The 21,169-nt window shown below is 43.3% G+C and overlaps 1 pseudogene; it reads right to left on the reverse strand.

Moving 5' to 3' along the window:
* Positions 1-365: 365 nt before the first annotated feature.
* On the reverse strand, positions 366-520 carry LOC125633148 (U1 spliceosomal RNA; annotated as a pseudogene).
* Between the last annotated feature and the right edge of the window lie 20,649 nt (positions 521-21,169).

Here is a 21,169-nt window from a genome sequence, read left to right on the forward strand (position 1 = left end):
TTTTCTGAAGAAAGTGATAGGTTTTTCCCACCCTTAACTCCAGGTAAACTAAGTACATCTGTCGAAAACACAAAGGACCTGATTCTTATTTACACTAAGACTCCTTTACACATAAGGTGGATGTAAATTTCATTTAGTTCCACTTTAAAGCTCTGTTACAATACCATAGAACTGTGAGAGGACCTTAGTGTAAAGAAGAAACAGGCCCCAGAAGCCTGAGGAATTTACTCAGTGTTACTCAGTCCTTATACAATCCTTTACTTAGGCACAGCCTTCCATTGATTTCAATGGGAACTTACTGTAATAACAACTGGGTAAACACTAAGGGCTAATTTTTGTAACCCTTACTCACATATTTTTGCCCCCAGGGGAAAACACAGACACAGTCCCCCACTACCACAAATTATGCAGTTGAGTTTCCTGCATTTGAGGGAAATTGCAGGGGTCAGCACACCCGGAGTGCAATGGATGAGCCTCACCCTGGGAAAACCACCATGGTGATAATGGTATCTCCTGAGCCCTTACTCACACGATCAGCCTCGCAGAGACTGAGTCCCAATCCGACCCTAAATGAAAGCTGACAAAGGCTCTCAGGATTTCACGCAGAAAGAATAACATTTCCATACTTGGTACAGTTAGGTTGTCCCCATCCAGTTCAGGCCTTTGTAGACAGTCATGGCAGAGCTCCATTTATAAGTTTGCTTGAGTCTGGCTCTGAAAGTCACTATGCCACAGCAATGGCGGCAGCATTATCATACGACTCATCGATTCGACTCTGCTGTTTTTTGCATGTTAACCCTGTTCTCTGAAGAGTTGCAAACCAGTAGATGTTAAATAAATATTCCTTTTCAGCTCCTCACTTGCACCACAGCCTGTCAGACCCCAAAACAGACGACGCAGCGCAGTCACCAAACTCCCTGGAAAGCGACACGCTCAGTACTTAGGTTTTGTTCCTGTCATAAATATAAAGGGAAGGGTAAACCCCTTTGAAATCCCTCCTGGCCAGGGGAAAGCTCCTCTCACCTGTAAAGGGTTAAGAAGCTAAAGGTAACCTTGCTGGCACCTGACCAAAATGACCAATGAGGAGACAAGATACTTTCAAAAGCTGGGAGGAGGGAGAGAAACAAAGGGTCTGTGTCTGTCTGTGTGTCTGTCTTTGTCGGGGATAGACCAGGAATGGAGTCTTAGAACTTTTAGTAAGTAATCTAGCTAGGTATGTGTTAGATTATGATTTCTTTAAATGGCTGAGAAAAGAATTGTGCTGAATAGAATAACTATTTCTGTCTGTGTATCTTTTTTGTAACTTAAGGTTTTGCCTAGAGGGGTTCTCTATGTTTTTGAATCTAATTACCCTGTAAGATATCTACCATCCTGATTTTACAGGGGGGATTTCTTCATTTCTATTTACTTCTATTTTTATTAAAAGTCTTCTTGTAAGAAACTGAATGCTTTTTCATTGTTCTCAGATCCAAGGGTTTGGGTCTGTGGTCACCTATGCAAATTGGTGAGGCTTTTTATCCAACATTTCCCAGAAAAGGGGGGTGCAAGTGTTGGGAGGATTGTTCATTGTTCTTAAGATCCAAGGGTCTGGGTCTGTAGTCACCTAGGCAAATTGGTGAGGCTTTTACCAAACCTTGTCCAGGAAGTGGGGTGCAAGGTTTTGGGAAGTATTTTGGGGAGAAAGACGCGTCCAAACAGCTCTTCCCTAGTAACCAGTATTAGTTTGGTGGTGGTAGCGGCCAGTCCAAGGACAACGGGTGGAATATTTTGTACCTTGGGGAAGTTTTGACCTAAGCTGGTAAAGATAAGCTTAGGAGGTTTTTCATGCAGGTCCCCACATCTGTACCCTAGAGTTCAGAGTGGGGGAGGAACCTTGACAGTTCCTGACGGGCTTCTGGCAGTGGGAGGCTCCTTTTCTCCAGCTTGGTGGAAAAACATCCCTTCAAGTTTTAGAGCTGTTCCCTGCCACGTACTTGCATGTGCTCACCATCTCATCAACACATTAGATAGTTATCTATCATTTTTATATCATGACTTTTACTGGAGTCAGGGCCAAAGTAAGGCAATTCAGGGGCCTATGCATACTGTGATATGTGGCCCGCTGCAGCCCCACCCCTCATTTGGGGTGATGGAGGCAGGGCAGCCCTTTCCCCTTCCATGAAGGCAGGGGCAGTGGCATAAGGTGTGCTCTCCCAAGAAATGACAGAGGGCCTCCTTCCCCTTGGGAGTAGCAAGAGCAGCAGTAGGGGGTCTCCTCTCCCCTACCAGGGAGGCACCAGTGGCAACACAGACCCATCTGGCATACTTAACCAGGACTCAGGGTGTATCTGCTTGGGTAAGTAAATGGGTTTGTCCCATTGCACTTTCTCCTCAGACCACAACACAGAGCCTACTGCTGGAATAATGTTATTGGGGGCTCCCCAGTGCAGCAGGCTTTGGAGTTAACACACTGCTAAGATGAATGGCACAGTGCACACCTCTCAGAATTATTGTTTCAGGCTCTCTGCAAACTCAAACAGACATCATTGCATCAGGTACAAGCTGAGCCCCATTTTCAATGTTTTCACCACCATTATCATGGCTCAACATTTTTTAAACGAAAGCTCACATGCTGCATAGTCATATGACTTGGAAAGTTGAGGCCTATAGCACCTGCATGCAATCCTAGCTATGTGCTGTGCTGCACAAAAGTCCAGAAGCACAAGGAACCTCTCTGTTTCCTCTCTCTTCGTTCAGTCTGACTCACTATGCAATCTGTTAATATAGCAGAAGAGCGAACTATCCCACTGCTGCCCTGATGTATAACCTGCCAGGCAAAGTGCTAGGAAAGATTCACACTGTACTGCATCACATAATTGAGCTAGATTCCCTTTGAAATGCCAAATGCCATGGCTCTTGCAGCAGGGATGGAGTTCACTTTTCCAAAGGTTTCATTTCTGAAGGAATCCTGAGAGAAAAAATTTAGTTTTCAGCCAATACCAGCATGGGGGCTGATGAGATGTGGGGAACAGAGGCTGCACATTGGCATCAGCCCTGAGAGGGATGATGCGTGAGGTAGGCCCAATGTCTATGGGTATGCTTGGGCAGCAAGGCCTGGAGGGTGTAGTGTGCCCTAAGGCACCCCAGTTCTGCTGTACAGTGCAGAGGAAGGGCCGAGCTATGCCCCATCTCATCTCTCCCACCCATGTCCTCTTCTTTTGAGAGTCTGGTGCCCCAAAAGACTTCTTTGGTTCTTGACTACCAGAAACTCAAGATAGCACATCCCTTTGTACACAAGCCCAGCAGGGTGGGTGTGGAGGGGGACAGAGAGGATCTTTCACTCACCCCTCCTGAACTGCCAGCTATATAGCTACAATTTAGCCCCAAACATACTGTTGACTAGTATGAGAACTTTGCAAAAGTACAGTTATAGAGTCATCCAGCTGAGAGGTGTGGAAAGAACACCTGAATCAAGCCTTGTGTCCAATAATGAGGATTATTTTGATTTTTGTATTTCTGCCTGTGTGTATGTGTGTAAATATTTTGTCTCCCTGCAAATGGAGGTTTCCCCACTGTGCAGTATGTGCATCATGAGACATCTCAGCACTGAAGGAACTGTGGTAGGGGACACGTCAGTTTTCATTTTCTGAGGGTGGTTGAAGCATGGATTTCAATCTCCCTAGAATTTAAATTTTAGGGTTGTTTTTTTTTTATATATCACATCATTTCATGGCTTAATGCAGAATGATAGCGGTGTCCCAAGGTGGGGAAAAGGCAAAAAAGTGTGGATTTCTCAAAACTGCAAGCAGTTTTCTTGATTTCTCAAAACTGCAAGCACTCATCTTTTCACAACAAATACTGCTCCTAATGAGCCATTCTACTCATTCACTCCATATGGTATCTTTACACATACCGGGGGGCGGGAGAGGGGGGTTATGGCGCCCCTAGGTTAATGATCCTTTGGGGGCCATAGTCTGATCATTTCACTCGGAGCCTAATGCTCCTCTTCATTCCACCCTAATAGCTCCACTGACTTTAATGTAGTTACAGATTATAAATGAGAAGAGATTCAGGACCTCAGTTTTTACTCAGCTGTTATTCAGTCCCTGCTAGGCAAACTTCAAAAGGATTGACTTTTCCCCAAGTCCCATTGGAGCACAGCTCCAGAGACTGACCTCAATGACCAAGGACTGGGCACACACTGAAGAATGGCCTCTGGATTTGACCCTTGAGTAGCAAGAAATAGTTTTTTCTACTAGGAAATTTTCTCCAGATGGTATTAGCTCTTCCACAGGGTTTTGCACAGGTGCACAAGAGGAGGGCAAAGCACAAGGAACCTAGCCCTCTTATGGGGCCAGAGCTGAAAGGAGGCATGGTTATATCCTCCTCCTAGCCTCCATATGGACAAGAAGAAGCTGCCAGTCACAGAGGGTAGCACACACTCCACCCTTTTAAGGGGTGTAGTATGGGCATGCTCCCCTCAGGTAGCTGGAGTTTGGGATGCACACTTCCTCCCAGAGAGCTCTAGGAAGGTGCTTTCCCCCAACCCTTCACACACACACACACAAACACACACACGCCTGATTCTTAAAGGAACAATTGATCCTTTTTTTTGGTTATAAACCACCTGACCCATGTACCTTGGAAAGTGAAGGGCTAGTTGCTTTCTATAAAGGGGGTAAGTTTAGAATGGGAGGATAGCTGGCCAGTGGATAATGGTGAAAACTGACCTGTCTGAAAGGAAGAAAAAGAGCAAAAGAGGCCATCAGCCCTTCGCTGTGATTCTTAAGGTGAAAGCTGGTGTCCATCATGTACAAAATATCATCCCACTTCTTAGTATTGCCAGGGCAGTTCCGCTGATTTCCTGTCAAGTTAGGCTCTGTAGGGATAATAACGGTAATGCTCTTTTTATAACTTGGCTTAAAGTGTGATTCTACTTTGACGCAGAGTAAAATGGGCATGTTACATTAGAAAGAGACCAAAAAAAAAAAGCTGTTCCTATTTTTTACTCCTGTTAGCACTGCAAAGATAACACAGCCCTGGAAGAATGAGCCGGATTCTATTCTGCGTCATTCACTATCAACAGAATTGCTAACTAAATTCCAACAGCAGGGCCAAATGGTGCCCTCAGTTACACCCACATATCCCCCGTTGTTTTCACCAGCATTAAAGCATGTGGAACTGAGCATAGAATTTGGTCTGCAGAACCTTTATTACGCGCAATGATTCACAAAGTGGGGGTTGGGGGAGGAGCTGATTTTCGGCTCCTGGGTTGAATGCCTAAGGCTGGAAGTTAGAACAAAACATCTTGCAAATCGTAAACGGAGCAGATTTGATAGTGCTGAACTGAGACACAATTGACATGGAATCCCACAAAGCCATTTAATTGGTATGTCTACACTGTGATTGCAGCATGGACGGGTGTAGCTGGTAGCTTTAATTTAGTTAGCATGGCTGAAAATAGAAGTGAAGACACAGTGGTGGGGGCTTCAGCATGGGCTAGCAACCTGAGTACATACCTGGGGTCCCTGGCGAGCTTTCACAGCCTCCGCTGAAGCCCACACCACCATGTCTTCACTGCAATTTCATCAAAAACCAAACAAACTCAGGTATGCTAACCTGTCCTGTAATCACACCTCCAGTTCAGTGCCGAGATACCTTAGAGTCACTTTTCACAGTAGAAATGCACTGCCCAAATGCTCAAAATCATGCATCCCCTCCGTCCCATCAAGCCACACATTTCCAGTAGAGCGTCAGCCAAAAGCACAGCATTCTGTTCGGCTATTTACACCATGGTGATTGGTAGGAGTGTCTCAGATCTCAAAGCAGCAGTGACTAGACCCGAGGTTATGGGCTGCCCTCTAAACTCCTCTGTGATGTAGAAATAGGATTTGTTCTATACCCTTAATACGTTTTATATATTTTTTTCTTTCCCTAGGATTAACCTTTTGTTACAGAGCTAGGTGAAGTATTGTTCCTCTGGAAATTACAGAGGATGAAGAAACTCTTACTGATATCTCAGCTGACAGATAGGTAAAATGAGCGCTTGTGTAGTGCCAGGCCTGGGCAAGCTTTCTGCAGGAGGAGGAGAGAGGTAGAGCCATTGATTGTCAATATATTGAGAGGTATTTTAAGATTAGACAACCACAGCTGCCATTAAAGAGCAATGCTCCTTGTTCTGCTGATCTTGCAGCTCTGAACAGCATGCGTGTGCTGATTGCCAGCAAAACAAAGGGTTCTTCCAAAGGGTATTGCTGATCCAAAGGGCACACTTAAAAAAAACCATGGTAGGTTGGTCCTAAGGGAACTTGAGCAACCAGGAAAGATTGGAGTTAGAAATGTGGGTGGATGCTTTACAGCCCGCAGACATTTCTAAATCCAAACAACATCCTGAGGAAGTGAGGCTGGGAAGGGACTTTCTCATGCAGTGTTCTTTCCCAGCTATTAACATCATTGTGCACCCTTCATGCAGCAGAAATGTAATCAATTGTCATAGACTAAAGCTGTTTAATCTGTCAAGGAACTCAATCTTTGAATCTACACACAGTACATTGCTGATATCCCCTCTCCATGCATTGAAGTATTATGTTCAGAAGAGTGGAATATGGGATGATGGATGGAGGTTTTCTGTCTAAATGCCTTCCACAAATTGAAAAGCATTCTGTTATCAACAATACTTCAGATATGCATGAAGTAATCACTCGAGACATGTAGGAACAGGTACAAGACACTGTGCAATGGATACGACAGCCAAATTCTTTAAGCATAGGTACCGAAAGTTAGGCACCTAAATCTGTAATCAGCCTGCTTTTCAGAGGTGCTGAATGCTCACAATTCTCATTAATGTCAACTCTGGGCTCCGAGCTTAAGAAAATTTGGCCTAAATATACTAACAATGATTAAGCAGGACAAAATATACAAAAATGTGCATCTGGGTGAATAACTGGGCTGACATTGCCTTCATTTGACCCTTCACTTGTAAGCTGTTTGATACAGGGACCATCTTCTTTGTTCTGGGTTTGTACCTCACCTGGTACAATGACATCCTGCTCTAGGATTGGGACTCCTAGGAGCTACCACAATACAAATAAATAATAGTAATAAAATAACAAATCACTCATTTTTCAAAGATATCCTAAAACCTAGATTGCTTGAGGTCTCCTTGTAATAGCCTGTCCTCTCATTTCATTAGAAAGTCAAATAAATGGCTGAAACGAAAACAGTGAGAAGACAATAAGAAAAGTAGTAACAAAATGAATGGCAAAAGAAAATTATTTCCATTTAAAATACATGGAGGGAGGAATTGATCGTAGGCTATGCAACCTTTTGACACTAATTCACTAATTTGACAATGGGCCAAACTGGTAATGAGTAGTAATGAAATATTTTACAATCTGATGACTATTCCATAGTCCTCCGTGAATGTATTGGTGATCTCAGTTCACGTTCTAGTGGGTAGATGACAACATCTCACACACATACAAACCCACCACAGTTGACATTAATTGGTACTAATGGGATACTGATACTATTTACTTAACAGTCCTTCTCATCTGAAGATCTCTGAACACTTTAAAAACATCAATTAAACCTCGCAACATCCCTGTGAAATAGATTATTTCCATTTTACAGATAGAGAAACTGAGGCACAGAGGTGCCTGGAGAGATAAAATGAGCTGGGAGAGAGCTGGGGCTAGAATCAAGGGGCAATAAAACACCCGCAGATTACTTGTGTCAGCTGACTCTGGCTCACGGGGCTCAGGCTATGGGGCTATTAAATTGTAGTGCAGTCGTTCAGGCTCAGACTGGAGCCTGGGCTCTGGCACCCTCCCCCTCATGGGGTCCCAGAGCCTGGGCTCCAGCTCAAACCTAGCTGTTACAGAACATAGAAAGGGAAGTGCTTTTAGTATATTATAGAGGAAACAATAACACTGCTTTGGAACAAAGGCTCTACATTATAGATTTTATGTTATACACTGCTTGTTTTGTCACCATTGATTTATAAACTGCTCTTCTGTTTGCTTTGTAGTATTTCACAGGCTATTTCATACATAAATCCTTTATATTCCATAATATTTTATGTTTTCCCAGTAAGTATGGTCCCCCACAATTCTAGTGAAGTGACAACTTCTCTCTGTGAATGTATACTGTCACACCAAATTGACCCTCACACACCCAGCACTTCTGAGGAGGTTAGTGCAGAAAGATCCTTTAAAAAAAATTCTAGGACATTTTTAGGTGGTATAGATTTCCACTGTGATATTAGTTCAGCTCATACAAACAAACAAGAGGAGAGAAAGGCCAGCTTGTTTCAGCAGAGGGTCAGAATTTATCTCCCCAGCTTCCAACATGCAATCATATACAGGTGCCCAGAGATTTGGTTTATCAAGGATTGAAACTATTGCTTTCTGCAGAGCAGTACTAGCAAATATTTATTTTTGGTGCAGGGTCCAGGAAGCTGGAGGGAGGAGGAGAGGGAGAAAAGGGAGAAAATGCACGTTGTCCAGAAACCTGTTTTTCCTCTCTCCTCCAACTGAACAAGCCACTGTAAAATGTGACAAAACAGAAGAAACTTACAGAGACCAATTTTCAGATATAGGCAGCTTAATATGACACCAACACCATTATTTGAATGCTAAAAAGTCAGCACTTGAAATTATGTCAGTTTAATGAACCTTCAAGCCATTTTGTATATTAGGATCAGAGCTTGATGTGGAAAAAGAGAACACCCACAAGTACTTTTATAAGGGGAATAAGACATCATGCTTCAGGCCATAAACCAGTTAGCTGACAGCACTTTGGAAGGAAGATTCCTTCAGGGGCACATTAGTTCATAATTGTCCAGCCTGGTGTTTCTTGCACCTTCCTGCAATGCAGTTTGTGCTGGCCACTGTCAGAGACAAGGGGGACCACTGATCTGATGTGGTCCAGAAGTTCCTATATTCTGATGTTTCAGACTGGTGTGCACTTGCAGGGGGATGAATGCAATGATCTCCTAGGGTCTTTTTCCTATCCTAATTAGAATAATTAGTGCTTGATTTATTCTACTAATATTCTAATTCCATCAGATACTCAATATTTGTGCTGCACCCTAAACCTCTAACTGGAATGGGGGGAAAAAAAAAAAGATAGGCCCCCTTCTGCAAAATTCAGATCTTGCTTCAGACTTCCCATATATTCCAGGTACTTGGATTCTGGGGTTTGCTTTGGGGCCATCTCTCATTTTCAGATTTTGGAATTTGTTTTTTTGGACAGAATCAGCTGGATTTTTCTTTTTCCAAGCATTTCTTATTGGGACGAACTAAAAAATATAAAGGCAAGAGCAGGAAAGGACCATTCACAGCTTATCTTGTTCATTTCCTGAAATCCAAACAAAACAACAACAAAAAAGCAGCTATATCACAGCCCAGCCATTTACCCTATTTCCTTGCACTGAGGACGGGAGAGTCTAGACAAAGCTGAGTTTTGTGAAACCTTTACAATTTTTGCTGAAAATAGGTTCCAGATATTCTGTAAAAGCTTTTAGATGTGCTAGAAACATTTCAGTGTGGGTTGTTGGTTGGTTTGGGTTCTCTTTCTTGAAAGAACATTACCGAGCCCTGGTCTGCACTACGGGGTTAGGTTGAATTTAGCCACATTAGGTCGATTTTAAAATGACTGCGTCAACACAACCAACCCCATTCCGTCAACCTAAAGGGCTCTTAAAATCGACTTCTATACTCCCCGGCGAGGGGAGTAGCACTAAAATCGACCTTGCTAGGTCGAATTTGGGGCAGTGCAGACGCAATTTGACGGAACTGGTCTCTGGGAGCTGTCGCAGAGGGCTCCAATGTGACCACTCTGGACAGCACTTTGAACTCTGATGTACTAGCCAGGTACACAGGAAAAGCCCCGGGAACTTTTGAATTTTATTTCCTGTTTGATCAGCATGGTGAGCGCAGCAGCAGGCCCCCCAGAATCATAAACAAGCTCCAGCATGGACCGAAAGGGAGACACTGGATCTGATTGCTGTATGGGGAGAAGACTCTGTGCAGGCCGAACTCCAATCAAAAAGAAGAAATGCTGATATATATGCCAAAATCGCACAGGGCATGGTGGAGAGAGGCTACAACAGGGACACACAGCAGTGCCACATGAAAGTTAAGGAGCTCAAGCAAGCCTACCAAAAGACAAAGGAGGCAAAGGGTTGCTCCAGGTCAGAGCCGCATACATGCTGCTTCTATGATCAGCTGCATGGCATTCGGGGGGGTGGGGGGGACCTACCATTACACTACCACTGTCCGTGGACACCTGCAAGGGGGGTCTCACACAACAGGGAGAAGGATTTTGTGGATGAGGAAGAGGAGGAGAAGAAGGAGAATGTGCAGCAGGCAAGCGTTGAATCCGTTCTCCCCAGCATCCAGGACCTTTTCATCACCCTGGAGCCAATACCCTCCCAAGGTGGGATCCCTGACTCTGAAGCCAGAGAAGGCACCTCTGGTGAATGCACATTTGTAACTACAGTACAGGGTTTAAAAGCAATAGTGTTTAATGTTTGATTTGCCCTGAAGAACTGGGATGCATTTGCTGCCAGTACAGCTACTGGAAAAGTCTGTTAATGTGTCTGGGGATGGAGCAGGAATCCTCCAGGGACATCTCCATGAAGCTTCCTGAAGGTACTCTGAAAGCCTTTGCAGAAGGTTTCTGGAGAGGGCTGCCCTATTTCGTCCTCAACGGTAGGACACTTTACCACACCAAGCCAGTAGCAAGTAGTCTGGAACCATTGCAGCACAAAGCATGGCAGCAAATGGTCCTGGGTTTTGGTCGCATTCAAGCAACATTCAGTCTATATCTTTCTGTGTTATCCTTAAGAGTGATATTATTCATAGTCACCTGGTTGAAATAGGAGAATTTTTGTAACAGTAAAAGAACTCTGTTCATGCTGGGCTGTTCACACTTGGCTAAAAGGGATCATCCTGGAGAATAGCTACGTGGCAGGGGAAGGGGTGAAGGGATCATCCCAGAGAATAGCAATGTGGTGGCATGCGGGGAGTTGTGTGCTACACATCTACCTGAAAACCGCAGCCCCTCCTTTTAAATGTGAAACCCAACCAGCATTGCTTGCTATGGGAAAGGAGGGTGCTGCAGTTTGAAACCATTCCCACATGTTATGAAGGCGTAAGAAGCCAACCCCGCATACCCTTTGGCTTATCATGGCTGCCTAGAAACCGAATTCTGTTGCCCAGCCATGTGTGATGTGTCACCATACCGGCAGGTGCTCAATATAAAAGGCAAAATGCGACCTTGTACCTAAAGCACATGTGCTGTCTGCTGTGAATTGCTTGATTCACTGTGAAAGAGTCTCCCTTTTGTTCTCAGAAATGTATCATCTTAAATTTTACTCTCCCTTTTTATCCCCCCGCAGGTGCAAATGTTTCTATGCTCCCCCTATCATCTCCGTCCCTGAGGTTATCGCAGATTAGAAAGTGAAAAAAATGCACTTGCAATTACATGTTTTCAGAGCTCATGCAGTCCTCCCACACTGATAGCTTAATGCATGGAGGCATTCAGTGGCAGAGGCCAGGAAAGCATTAAGTGACCGTGATGAGCAGAGGCTAACAGGGGAGCAAACGGATATGATGAGGCATCTGGTGGAGCTGTAGGAAAGCCAACAAGAGCACAGACCCCTGCTGCATCCATTGTATAACCGCCTGCCCTCCTCCCCAAGTTCCATATCCTCCTCACCCAGACACCCAAGAATGCAGGGAGGGGGGAGGCTCCGGGCACCCAGCCACTCCACTCCAGAGGATGGCCCAAGAAGAGAAGGCTGTCATTCAAACAATTTTGATTTGTAGTGTGGCTACAATAAGCAATGTGGCCTTGTCCTTCCCTCCTCCCCCACCCCACCCGACCCGGGTACCTTGTCAGTTATCTCACTTTTTTTTAATTAATAAAGAAAGAATGCATGGTTTCAAAACAATAGTTACTTTATTTCCTTTGCCAGCTGTGGTTGAAGGGGGGAGGGTGGTTGGCTTACAGGGAATTAAAATCAACAAAGTGGGCAGGTTTGCAGCAAGGAGAAACACACACAACTGTCACACCGTAGCCTGGCCAGTCATGAAAAGGTTTTCAAAGCTTCTCTGATGCGCAGCACACCTAGCTGTGCTCTTCTCATAGCCCTGGTGTCTGGCTGCTCAAAATTGGACGCCAGGCGATTTGCCTCAACCTCCCACCCCACCATAAACATCTCCCCCTTACTCTCACAAATATTACGGAGCACACAGCAAGCAGCAATAACAAGGGGAATGTTGGTTGTGCTGAGGTCTAAACTAGTCGGCAAACAGCGCCAGTGACCTTTTAAATGTCCAAAGGCACATTCTACCACCATCTGCACTTGCTCAGCCTATAGTTGAACTGCTCCTTACTACTGTCCAGGCTGCCTGTGTACGGCTTCATGAGCCATGGGAGCAAGGGGTAGGCTAGGACCCCAAGGATAACTATTGGCATTTCAACATCCCCAACGGTAATTTTCTGGTCTGGGAAGAATATTCTTGCAGTTGCTCAAATAGCCCGGAGTTCCTAAAGATGTGAGTGTCATGCACCTTTCCCAGCCATCGCATGTTGATGTCAGTGAAATGTCCCTTGTGATCCACCAGCACCACTGAGAAGTATCCCTTGTGGCTTAAGTACTGGTTGGCAAGGTGGTCCAGTGCCAAGATAGGAATATGCGTTCCATCTATCGCCCCACCGTTAGGGCACCCCACTGCAGCAAAGCCATCTGGTATAACCTACACATTTCCCAGAGTCACTACCCTTGATAACAGAACATTTGTGATTGCATTGGCTACTTTGATCACAGCAGTCCCCACAATAGATTTGCCCACTCCAAATTGATTCTTGACTGACCGGTAGCAGTCAGGCGTTGCAAGCTTCCACAGGGCTATCGCCACTCACTTCTCAACTGTCAGGGCAGCTCTCATCTTGGTATTCCTGTGCTTCAGGGCAGGGGAAAGCAGCACACAAAGTTCAAGGAAAGTGGTCTTACGCATGCAAAAGTTTCGCAGCCACTGTGAATCATCCCATACCTGCAACACTATGCGGTCCCACCAGTCTGTGCTTGTTTTCCGGGCCCAGAATCAGCGTTCCACTGTATCAACCAGCCCCACTGTCACCAAGATGTCCCAATTGCCACAGCCCATGCTTTCAGGAATGTCTGTGTCCATGTCCTCCTCACAATCATCCTCATGCTGGCGTCTCTTAGTCCGGTTCTACACATACTCCAGAATAATGCGCAAGGTGTTTACAATGCTCACAACAGCAGTGTGTTTCTCCTTGCCATGCTATGGCTTCTGCACGGGTAACCCAGAAAAAAAGATGTGAAAGGGTTGTCTGCCATTGCTTTCATGGAGGGAGGGAGGAAGAGAGAGAAGAAGGGGAGACTGTTGACTTGTACCCAAAACCACCTGCAACAATGTTTTTGTCCCATCAGGCATTGGGAGCTTAACCCAGAATTCCAATGGGCAGCGGAGACTGCAGGAACTGTGGGATAGCTACCCACAGTGCACTGCTCCATGAGTCAATGCTAGCCACGGTATTGAGGATGCACTCCGCCGACTTAATGCGCTTAGTGGGGACATACACAATTGACTGTATAAAATCGATTTCTAAAGAGCGACTTCTATAAAATCAACCTAATTTTGTAGTGTAAACATACCCTACGAATGAATGAAGTACTTGACTGTGAAGCCCTCACTCACACTGGGAAATAGCTACTCACATGAGGCAGTCCATTAACTACCTGAGTAACTGCTCATCACAGTGCAAGCGGGGTTGACAGCCTTGCTTGTGAACTTCTATGTCTCCCTTACCTGGGTAGGTCACCTGCATTTGGATCTCTTGCTTTAAGTGTATTTTTAAGGCTCTCTCCAATTATCCTTCCCCTATTCAATTCTCTGGTTCCCACCTCACTCTCTCGCAGGCTGTCAGGCTAACTGTGATCAGCTGACTGGGAGGATGGAGGTAAGTGAACTCAAATTATCCTCTCTGGTAGCTTATTTTTTAAAGTGACTTTTTTGGCCCATGAAAGGTGGCATATTGAGAAACAGCAACAAGACAGCTCGGCACACATTACCCCACCTGGTACTAGAGGAAATTCATTTGCCATTCTTTCCCATTCCATCCATGGCTGTCTCTGCGGAGACCACCTGTAGTGCTATATATAAAGTTAATTCTAGTGATGTAGACACCCGCCTGTGGAAAAATGCTGCAAACCCTCCACTTATTTCATGTACAATATCAAACAGCATTTAGCTTGTAATGACTTGATTACTCCTGACCTATGCTATTTGTTTGGTAAATTTATTTTAAGCCTTTTTCATACACTTCAGCACATCACGCTTTCAGAACTGGAAGAAATACTGAAACAGAAAAAAGACAGCCCTAGTGGATCTGTGCTTCCCATACAGCTGAAATAAAAAAATGCTGAAGAACCCACAAGAAATCTCATTCTCGTGAGTTTCTGGACCAATTTCCAAATCAGTTTGGATAAATCTCGATAAACGTGAATTTTTGAATGATTATTAGTTAGCATCCAAAAATTCACATGTTTCTACTGAAGTCAATGGAAAATCTTCCACTGATTCAGTAGGAGAAGGGATTTGACTCCAAATTCTGAATGCCTCAGCTTTTGGGTCCTCATTTAGTTGTCACATACTGAGCATTCAAAACCTGAAGATCCCAAAATTAGTGGCCTTTTTACTTGCCCAAGTTATTGTCAGAAGTTAAGGGCAGTATGCACTCTGCTGGATGGGAAAAAATAGGTGCTCTTTTCCACCAATTACATCTCATAATAGATTCCTGATGAGAAGCAGAGGCAGGATCAAAACAGATCAATCTGATCCAGACTTGGTGCTCTAAAAAAAACCCCCAAGTTTTACAGTATGACCCTCTTCCTACCCCACTGCTTAACTTGCCCAATCACCAACTCATTTTCGAAAAGCCTTTGAGCCACCTTCAGACAGTACTACCTTTTGGGGCCAGGTTCATCTCAGTAAAAATCAAGTCATGTAAATCACAATAGTTGTCTTCTGATAATGTCAAAATAGCTGAAAAAATTATCTGAAAGCTTGTAAAACAAACAAGCTGCCCCACCACATCCTGGAACATATTGAAGGCCAAGTTGCATAACAATGAAAATAGAGGTTACAATAGAAATACTGATAATCTTAACTACTGTACAGTGGGACTCACTGCACTGTTGTACCATACAGCTTTTTATTTTTCTTTGTTTTTTTTATTCCTCCTTACTTGAGCCACAGTGTCCATCCATCTCTAAATGTTGACAACTTAACCTGACACAAATCCCCCAGACTAGCTTTCTGTCTTTTCCATTTTCAGTTCTAATTTCCCTTGTGGATTTGTAATCCACTCTCAGATCATTAATATCTTTCAGTGGCAAATGCTTTCCAGTGTATAGCCCATAACTACTTCCCTCCCACCTATCTCCTTTTGTCTATTACTTCCAATAAGAAATGAAACCATTTCAACCTCTCTCCGATGTTTACCCCATGATTTTTAATCCCATAATGTCCATTTTGCCCTGCTAACACCGTTGCTATTTGCCCAAAATCTCACTTTCTGGAGACTCAAGCATCTGAGCATGGGCTTTTCTGATTAACCAGGATATGGCATTTGCCAAGAAAGCTCTCCCTGGCACTCATGAAAAGAGAGCAGGAATCAGAGTCTGAGTAGGACGTTTGGACCTTTGTTCTTGGGGGGCACAGACTGCTTTTGTATTTGCAGTGTTGCCAACTGTCATCACCAGAAGCAGGAATCATGAGCTTGTTTATTCAGAACAAAAAGCAAGTTTCCAGCTCTAATGGTTGCAGAGAAAAGCAAGTGCAGCAGAAACCAGAAGGCAAAGAAAAGGAACCCAACATTTGTTATTATTTTAAACATCTCATGATTTTTAAGCCACTCAAGATTTGAGGGCCTCTTAGGAATGGCAATACTGTGTGTTCAAGCACAGTATTGGTGCTTAACAAATTAATAATATTATCTATTTGCATTGTTTCCTATTTAATTCCATTCTTTATCGTCTCTGTTTAAGTGACCCCCCCCAAAAAAAGTTACTATAAACTGAATACGAGAGAAGCTCCTCATAACTCTCCCTTGTCTATTGAGACTGAGTACCAGTTCCACAGGCCCTTGCTAGCCTGACATCCGTGAAATCTCACTTACCTGTGTGGAAGTAGGGTACACTATCCACGGAACATCATGGGGTCAATTATCCCACTTCAGTGGGAGTTGTGTGAATGCAGTCAACAGGATAATCAAGCCAATGGTCCATTAGGCCAGGATCCACCAAGGAACCTAGATACCTAGAAAAATCACAGGAACAATATGATCCACAAAGCCTGAGTTAGGCACCAAGGCTCCATGTATGATAAATGGGGAGAGAGAGGCACCAAAGAATCCAATCCACAAAAGCCAGCATGCTAGACAGGGAGCCTCCTAAAGAAGAGTAAGATTGATTCTATAGCCTGGTGGTTAGGGCACCTGAGGTAGGATGCCCAAGGCCCAGTCCCCCTACTCCAATGACTCTGTAATTACAACCTTTTATCACCTGCTTTGCTTTTACTATGTCCTTTTGTAATTTTTGCTGGCGACAGTTTTGTCCTCCTGTCATCCCAAAAATTTGTTGTTGCTTGACTACGTTAATGAGGGAATTGTTCTCATATTCATGTTCTCATCAATTAACTTTTGTAAATGTTTGACACATCCTCTGATCTATGCAATACTAGAGTGCCATAATTGGGTAGGCAGTGGGTCTAGTGGCTAGGCCAATTGACTGGGAGTCAAGAGATTTGGGTTCTAGTCCCAGCTTTGCCACTGACCTACTGTATGACTTTCACTCCACACCACAATTTCCCTTCTCTCTCTCTTCTGTTTAGAGAGTAAGCTCTTCAGGGAAGGGACTGTCTTTTAATGTGTGTTTGTACAGTGCCTAGCACAACGGGACTCCAGTTTTGGTTGGAGCCTTTGGGCCCCTATTGTAACACAAGTGAGAGTGACAGATTAATTTTTCTCAGTTCTTCATTCTCATTTTAATTCATTCCACTAACCCCAGGGAAGGCATGTGTTTCATGGGCAAATCGAGTATTTTTAGGGGTTTTTTTTCATTGTCACCATCTTTATAGTAAAGGCAGTTTCACGGCAGTTTGATAAGACAGGGTTACTGCCTGTTTTGCCCAAACACTGGCTGTTTATGGTTTCCTCCCCTTGAACTGCACACAGACTTCTCGATTCACAGAGATCAGATTGGGCCATTGCATTTCCATACCAACAGTTCTCTGCTGGCCTTATCAGTTCCTCCAGCATTTAAGCTTTGACAAAAAACATACATTTCTAGCCCTTGATGGCTTGGTTAGAACCTTCTGACTGGCCTAATGCATCACTGTCTTCGGTGAGTCTTCAGATGAACTAAAACAATAACTCAGATAAGTGTGAACTGGGCCCTCATCTCAATGTGATTAATTCTGGAGTCTAATTATTACAATTTCAATTCCATCATCATTAATGGAATGTTACAAAGAATGCAGGCCATACATACATGATGGAGGATATTACCCTGGGAAGAAATGACTCTGAAAAAGACATGGGATCATCAGGTGACCATGAACTCCCTGTATGATGCTGTGGCCAAAAGGGCTACTGTGATCCTTGGATGCATAACTAGAGGAATCTTGCATGGGAGTTCAGAGGTTATATTATCACTGCACTTGGCACTGATGTGATCACTGTGGGAATAGTGTGCTCAATTCTGGTGTTCCCAATTCAAATTGGAGCTGGTTCAGAGAAGAGCCAAAAGAATGATAAAGGGATTGGAAAACATGCCATAGTGAAAGGCTCAAGGACCTCAATTCCTTTAGTTTAAAAGAAGACTTCATCAGTCTAAAAGTATCCACTTGGGGAAACAGAAATTTGATAATAGGGGGATTTTCAATCTAGCAGGGAAGGGTATAACAACTTCCAATGGCTGGAAGGTGAAGCTAGACAAATTCAGACTAGTAATAAGGTGCAAATTTTTAACAGTGAGGGTAATTAACCATTAGAACAATTTTCTGAGGGGTATGATGGATTATTCATCACTGGCCATTTTTAGAAATCAAGACTGGATTCCCCTCTCTCCTCAGCCCCCCAAAAGATATGCTCTATTTGAAACAGGAATTAATTCAGGTAAGGACTGTGACCTGTGTTATACAGAGGTTAGACTACATGACCCAAGTGGTCCCTTTTGGCTTTATACTTTATGAATCTATAACCACATCACTAATTGTTTTATCGTAACATCCGGCTTAAGAGTAGAGCCTGAGACAGTGTGTGTAGCTTGAGCATAGAACCTCCATTATTCTCCTTTTCCCAAATCTGACCCTCAAGCTGTGCAAACAGAAACACAAATAAACACTTACGATAATTCCGCAAAGAATTTGACTTTCCAGTTACTCGATAAACAAATTGAAGTGAACATTCCATTAAATGAGAAAAACAACAACGCTGCCCTCTAGTGACCATTGTCGCCATGTGCAAGAAAAATACAACCATCTGCTTCAACACCTAATCTCTGCTTAATAAAATGTAGGAGTCTGTCATTTAATAGCAAAGGTAAGACTCTCTTTCTTTATCACTGCACTCCCCCCTCACCCACCCCCCCAGGCTGGGGAGAAAGTCTTGGGAACGAGTCAAATGATTAACTCAATCTGCATCACTAATCTTGAGATATAAATTATAGGGCCTGAATCCTCTTGCACCAGTTTTCAACAATGTAATTTCATTGACTTCAACAGAATTACTGCTACTGTGGGCCCAGATTCAGGAGAGCATACATATTCAGGATGCTACTTAAACACATGCTTAAATTTCATTGAGGTAAATGGGATTTAAAACCTCTTCTGAAGGTGAAGCACCAGCGTAGGTGCCATCCTGCATAGAATGAAGTTAAGTGGTCTCCTGAATCAAAACTGTACATTGGTGGGAGACCGGTTAATTCCCAGCATGCAAGGGAGAAGAGCAAAAGGATATTATAAGGTACACCTTGCACCATGATGAAAGGCGATCTATCCTAGAAATACATAAACTGTACATCCCTTCACAGCTGCAGAAAGTGAACTGGTAATAGTAATGAACTATTCATAGATTCCAAGGCCAGACTGGACTATTGTGATCATCTAGTTTGACCTAACTATGCTATCTGGCTTTTTAAAAAGCCCTCAGCTGAAAGCTATATTCAGTAAAGAGGAAGAAAACTTGTTCTATTAGTGAACTGTGTACCTTAAAAATATCCCATAATGCAAGTATTATGATTACTTTATATTAATAGTACTCTAGGCCTCCAGGAAGTGTAAATGACTCTGATACACTTTTATCACTAATACTGTATCTAGTAAATAGAACAAGATTCTTGGATTGTAGTCCCAGCTCTGCCATTGATATACTGTGTAACTATGAAAATTCACATAACTTACCTTTGTATATAAGAAACTACAAACATTCCATGAAGAGGTCCATTACTAAGGATGGTAAGAAGAAAGAATCTCACTGGGCAAGCTTGGCTAGTGTTACTTAAATTGTAACTAAGATACCTAAGGGAAATAATGTGACCTATGAAGTTTTCTGTCAGTCAATGACAAGAGGGGTAAACAATGTAACCTAAGAACTAGAGATCAATGGAAGAGCAATCTTTGTAAACAGATGAGGGTTATGTGCTCCTGACAGTCTTGAGCTTTGTGTTTATTTCATCTTTTGAAACTTTTAAATAATACATACACAAGGATCAAGTGATATCCACCCATTTGTACAGGAGTTGTGACAAGCAGGCTTAGTCAAGGGAACAAACCATAAAAGGACATAATTTATGTCAAAAGCTGGAGAAAGAGGGAATGGTTAAACAGTACAAAATACAGTTATGTTTGCATGGTTGATAGAGATGAATTCACTTAGATACCTTTGGTTGTGAAACATTGTCCAGGTGGGTAAGTATTCTGTCTTCAGCAAAGCAATACAGCTTGTTGCAAATATATTAGGTAGCTTGTCCATCTGCAGCCTGGAAACAGTAATGGTGCTGCACGCCTGGTTCTACTCTCAAGGAAGGTGTTTCATCCCTACCTGTTGAATGACTGTAATGTTTAATGAACATCTGAGAGAAGCTAATAGTTGACAGCTGATGAGATAGCTCAAAAAGGTGTTGCCTGCTTTGGCCCCTACATCATTAAACATGGGACAAAATGGATAAATCAGTTCTGCTCCTCTCTCTTTAATGGTTTAGGAAATCCATCCCCGGCTTGCAGTTAAGTTAAGCTGGTAAAACAGGGTACTATCTGAAGTACTGGGTGAGAGCAGAGGGTGTGGTAGAGGGAAGAGGGAGTTAATGTTGTTTTTAGAATGATCTGCAAAGGAGCATTCTGGTGTTGGGATAATATGGACCTTTGAAAAGTGACTGAAAAAGCCATGTTTTATAAGTACTATTCCCTCCCTGTCTCTTTCTCAGATTGTGTAGTGATCTCATAAGCTACTTGGATGACAGCAAGTATGGGAGAACTAAGAACTGTGCAGATGAACATACTTGCAATGGGAAAACACCACACATAAATAATAAAAAACACTTTGTAAAATTTCAGAGAGATGATGAAGGGAGTACATAAAGGTACTGTAGAACACCAGAAACTATCCCTGGTGCATTTGTATGCAGTAGTGCTAGCCATGGGATAAACTGCAGCTTCATGTGACAAGTGACATTTACCAGGCACCTTTGATAATCTATCTGCTAATTCATCCCCCCTTTACCCCCCGGACTATGTCTAACATTCCAAGCTCCTAAACTTCTAGACAGCAGCCATACAAAAAATACCCTCTGCCACATAAATGTTTCTTTTAGGCCCTCAAATCTGGCATAAGAGAGAAGTGGCTGAGCATCTCACAACTGCTTCTCACATCAGTTTTTCTAAGGTCTCTCAGCTGAAATATAACAAAAATAAAAACCCAACAAAATTTTGGTGCCAGTTAAATAAGCTCCTTTCAGCAGTCTGGTGGTTTTGAGATGCTACCCATGAAGTGAGATGGATGGATGAACAATCAAACTGATTACAAAGAAACTGCTGACATAATGCTTTGGTAGGTAACATTTTGCACAGTGTAACACAGAGATACCATATAA

The sequence above is a fragment of the Caretta caretta genome, chromosome 2, assembly GCF_965140235.1.
Source record: "Caretta caretta isolate rCarCar2 chromosome 2, rCarCar1.hap1, whole genome shotgun sequence".
NCBI lineage: Eukaryota > Metazoa > Chordata > Testudines > Cheloniidae > Caretta > Caretta caretta.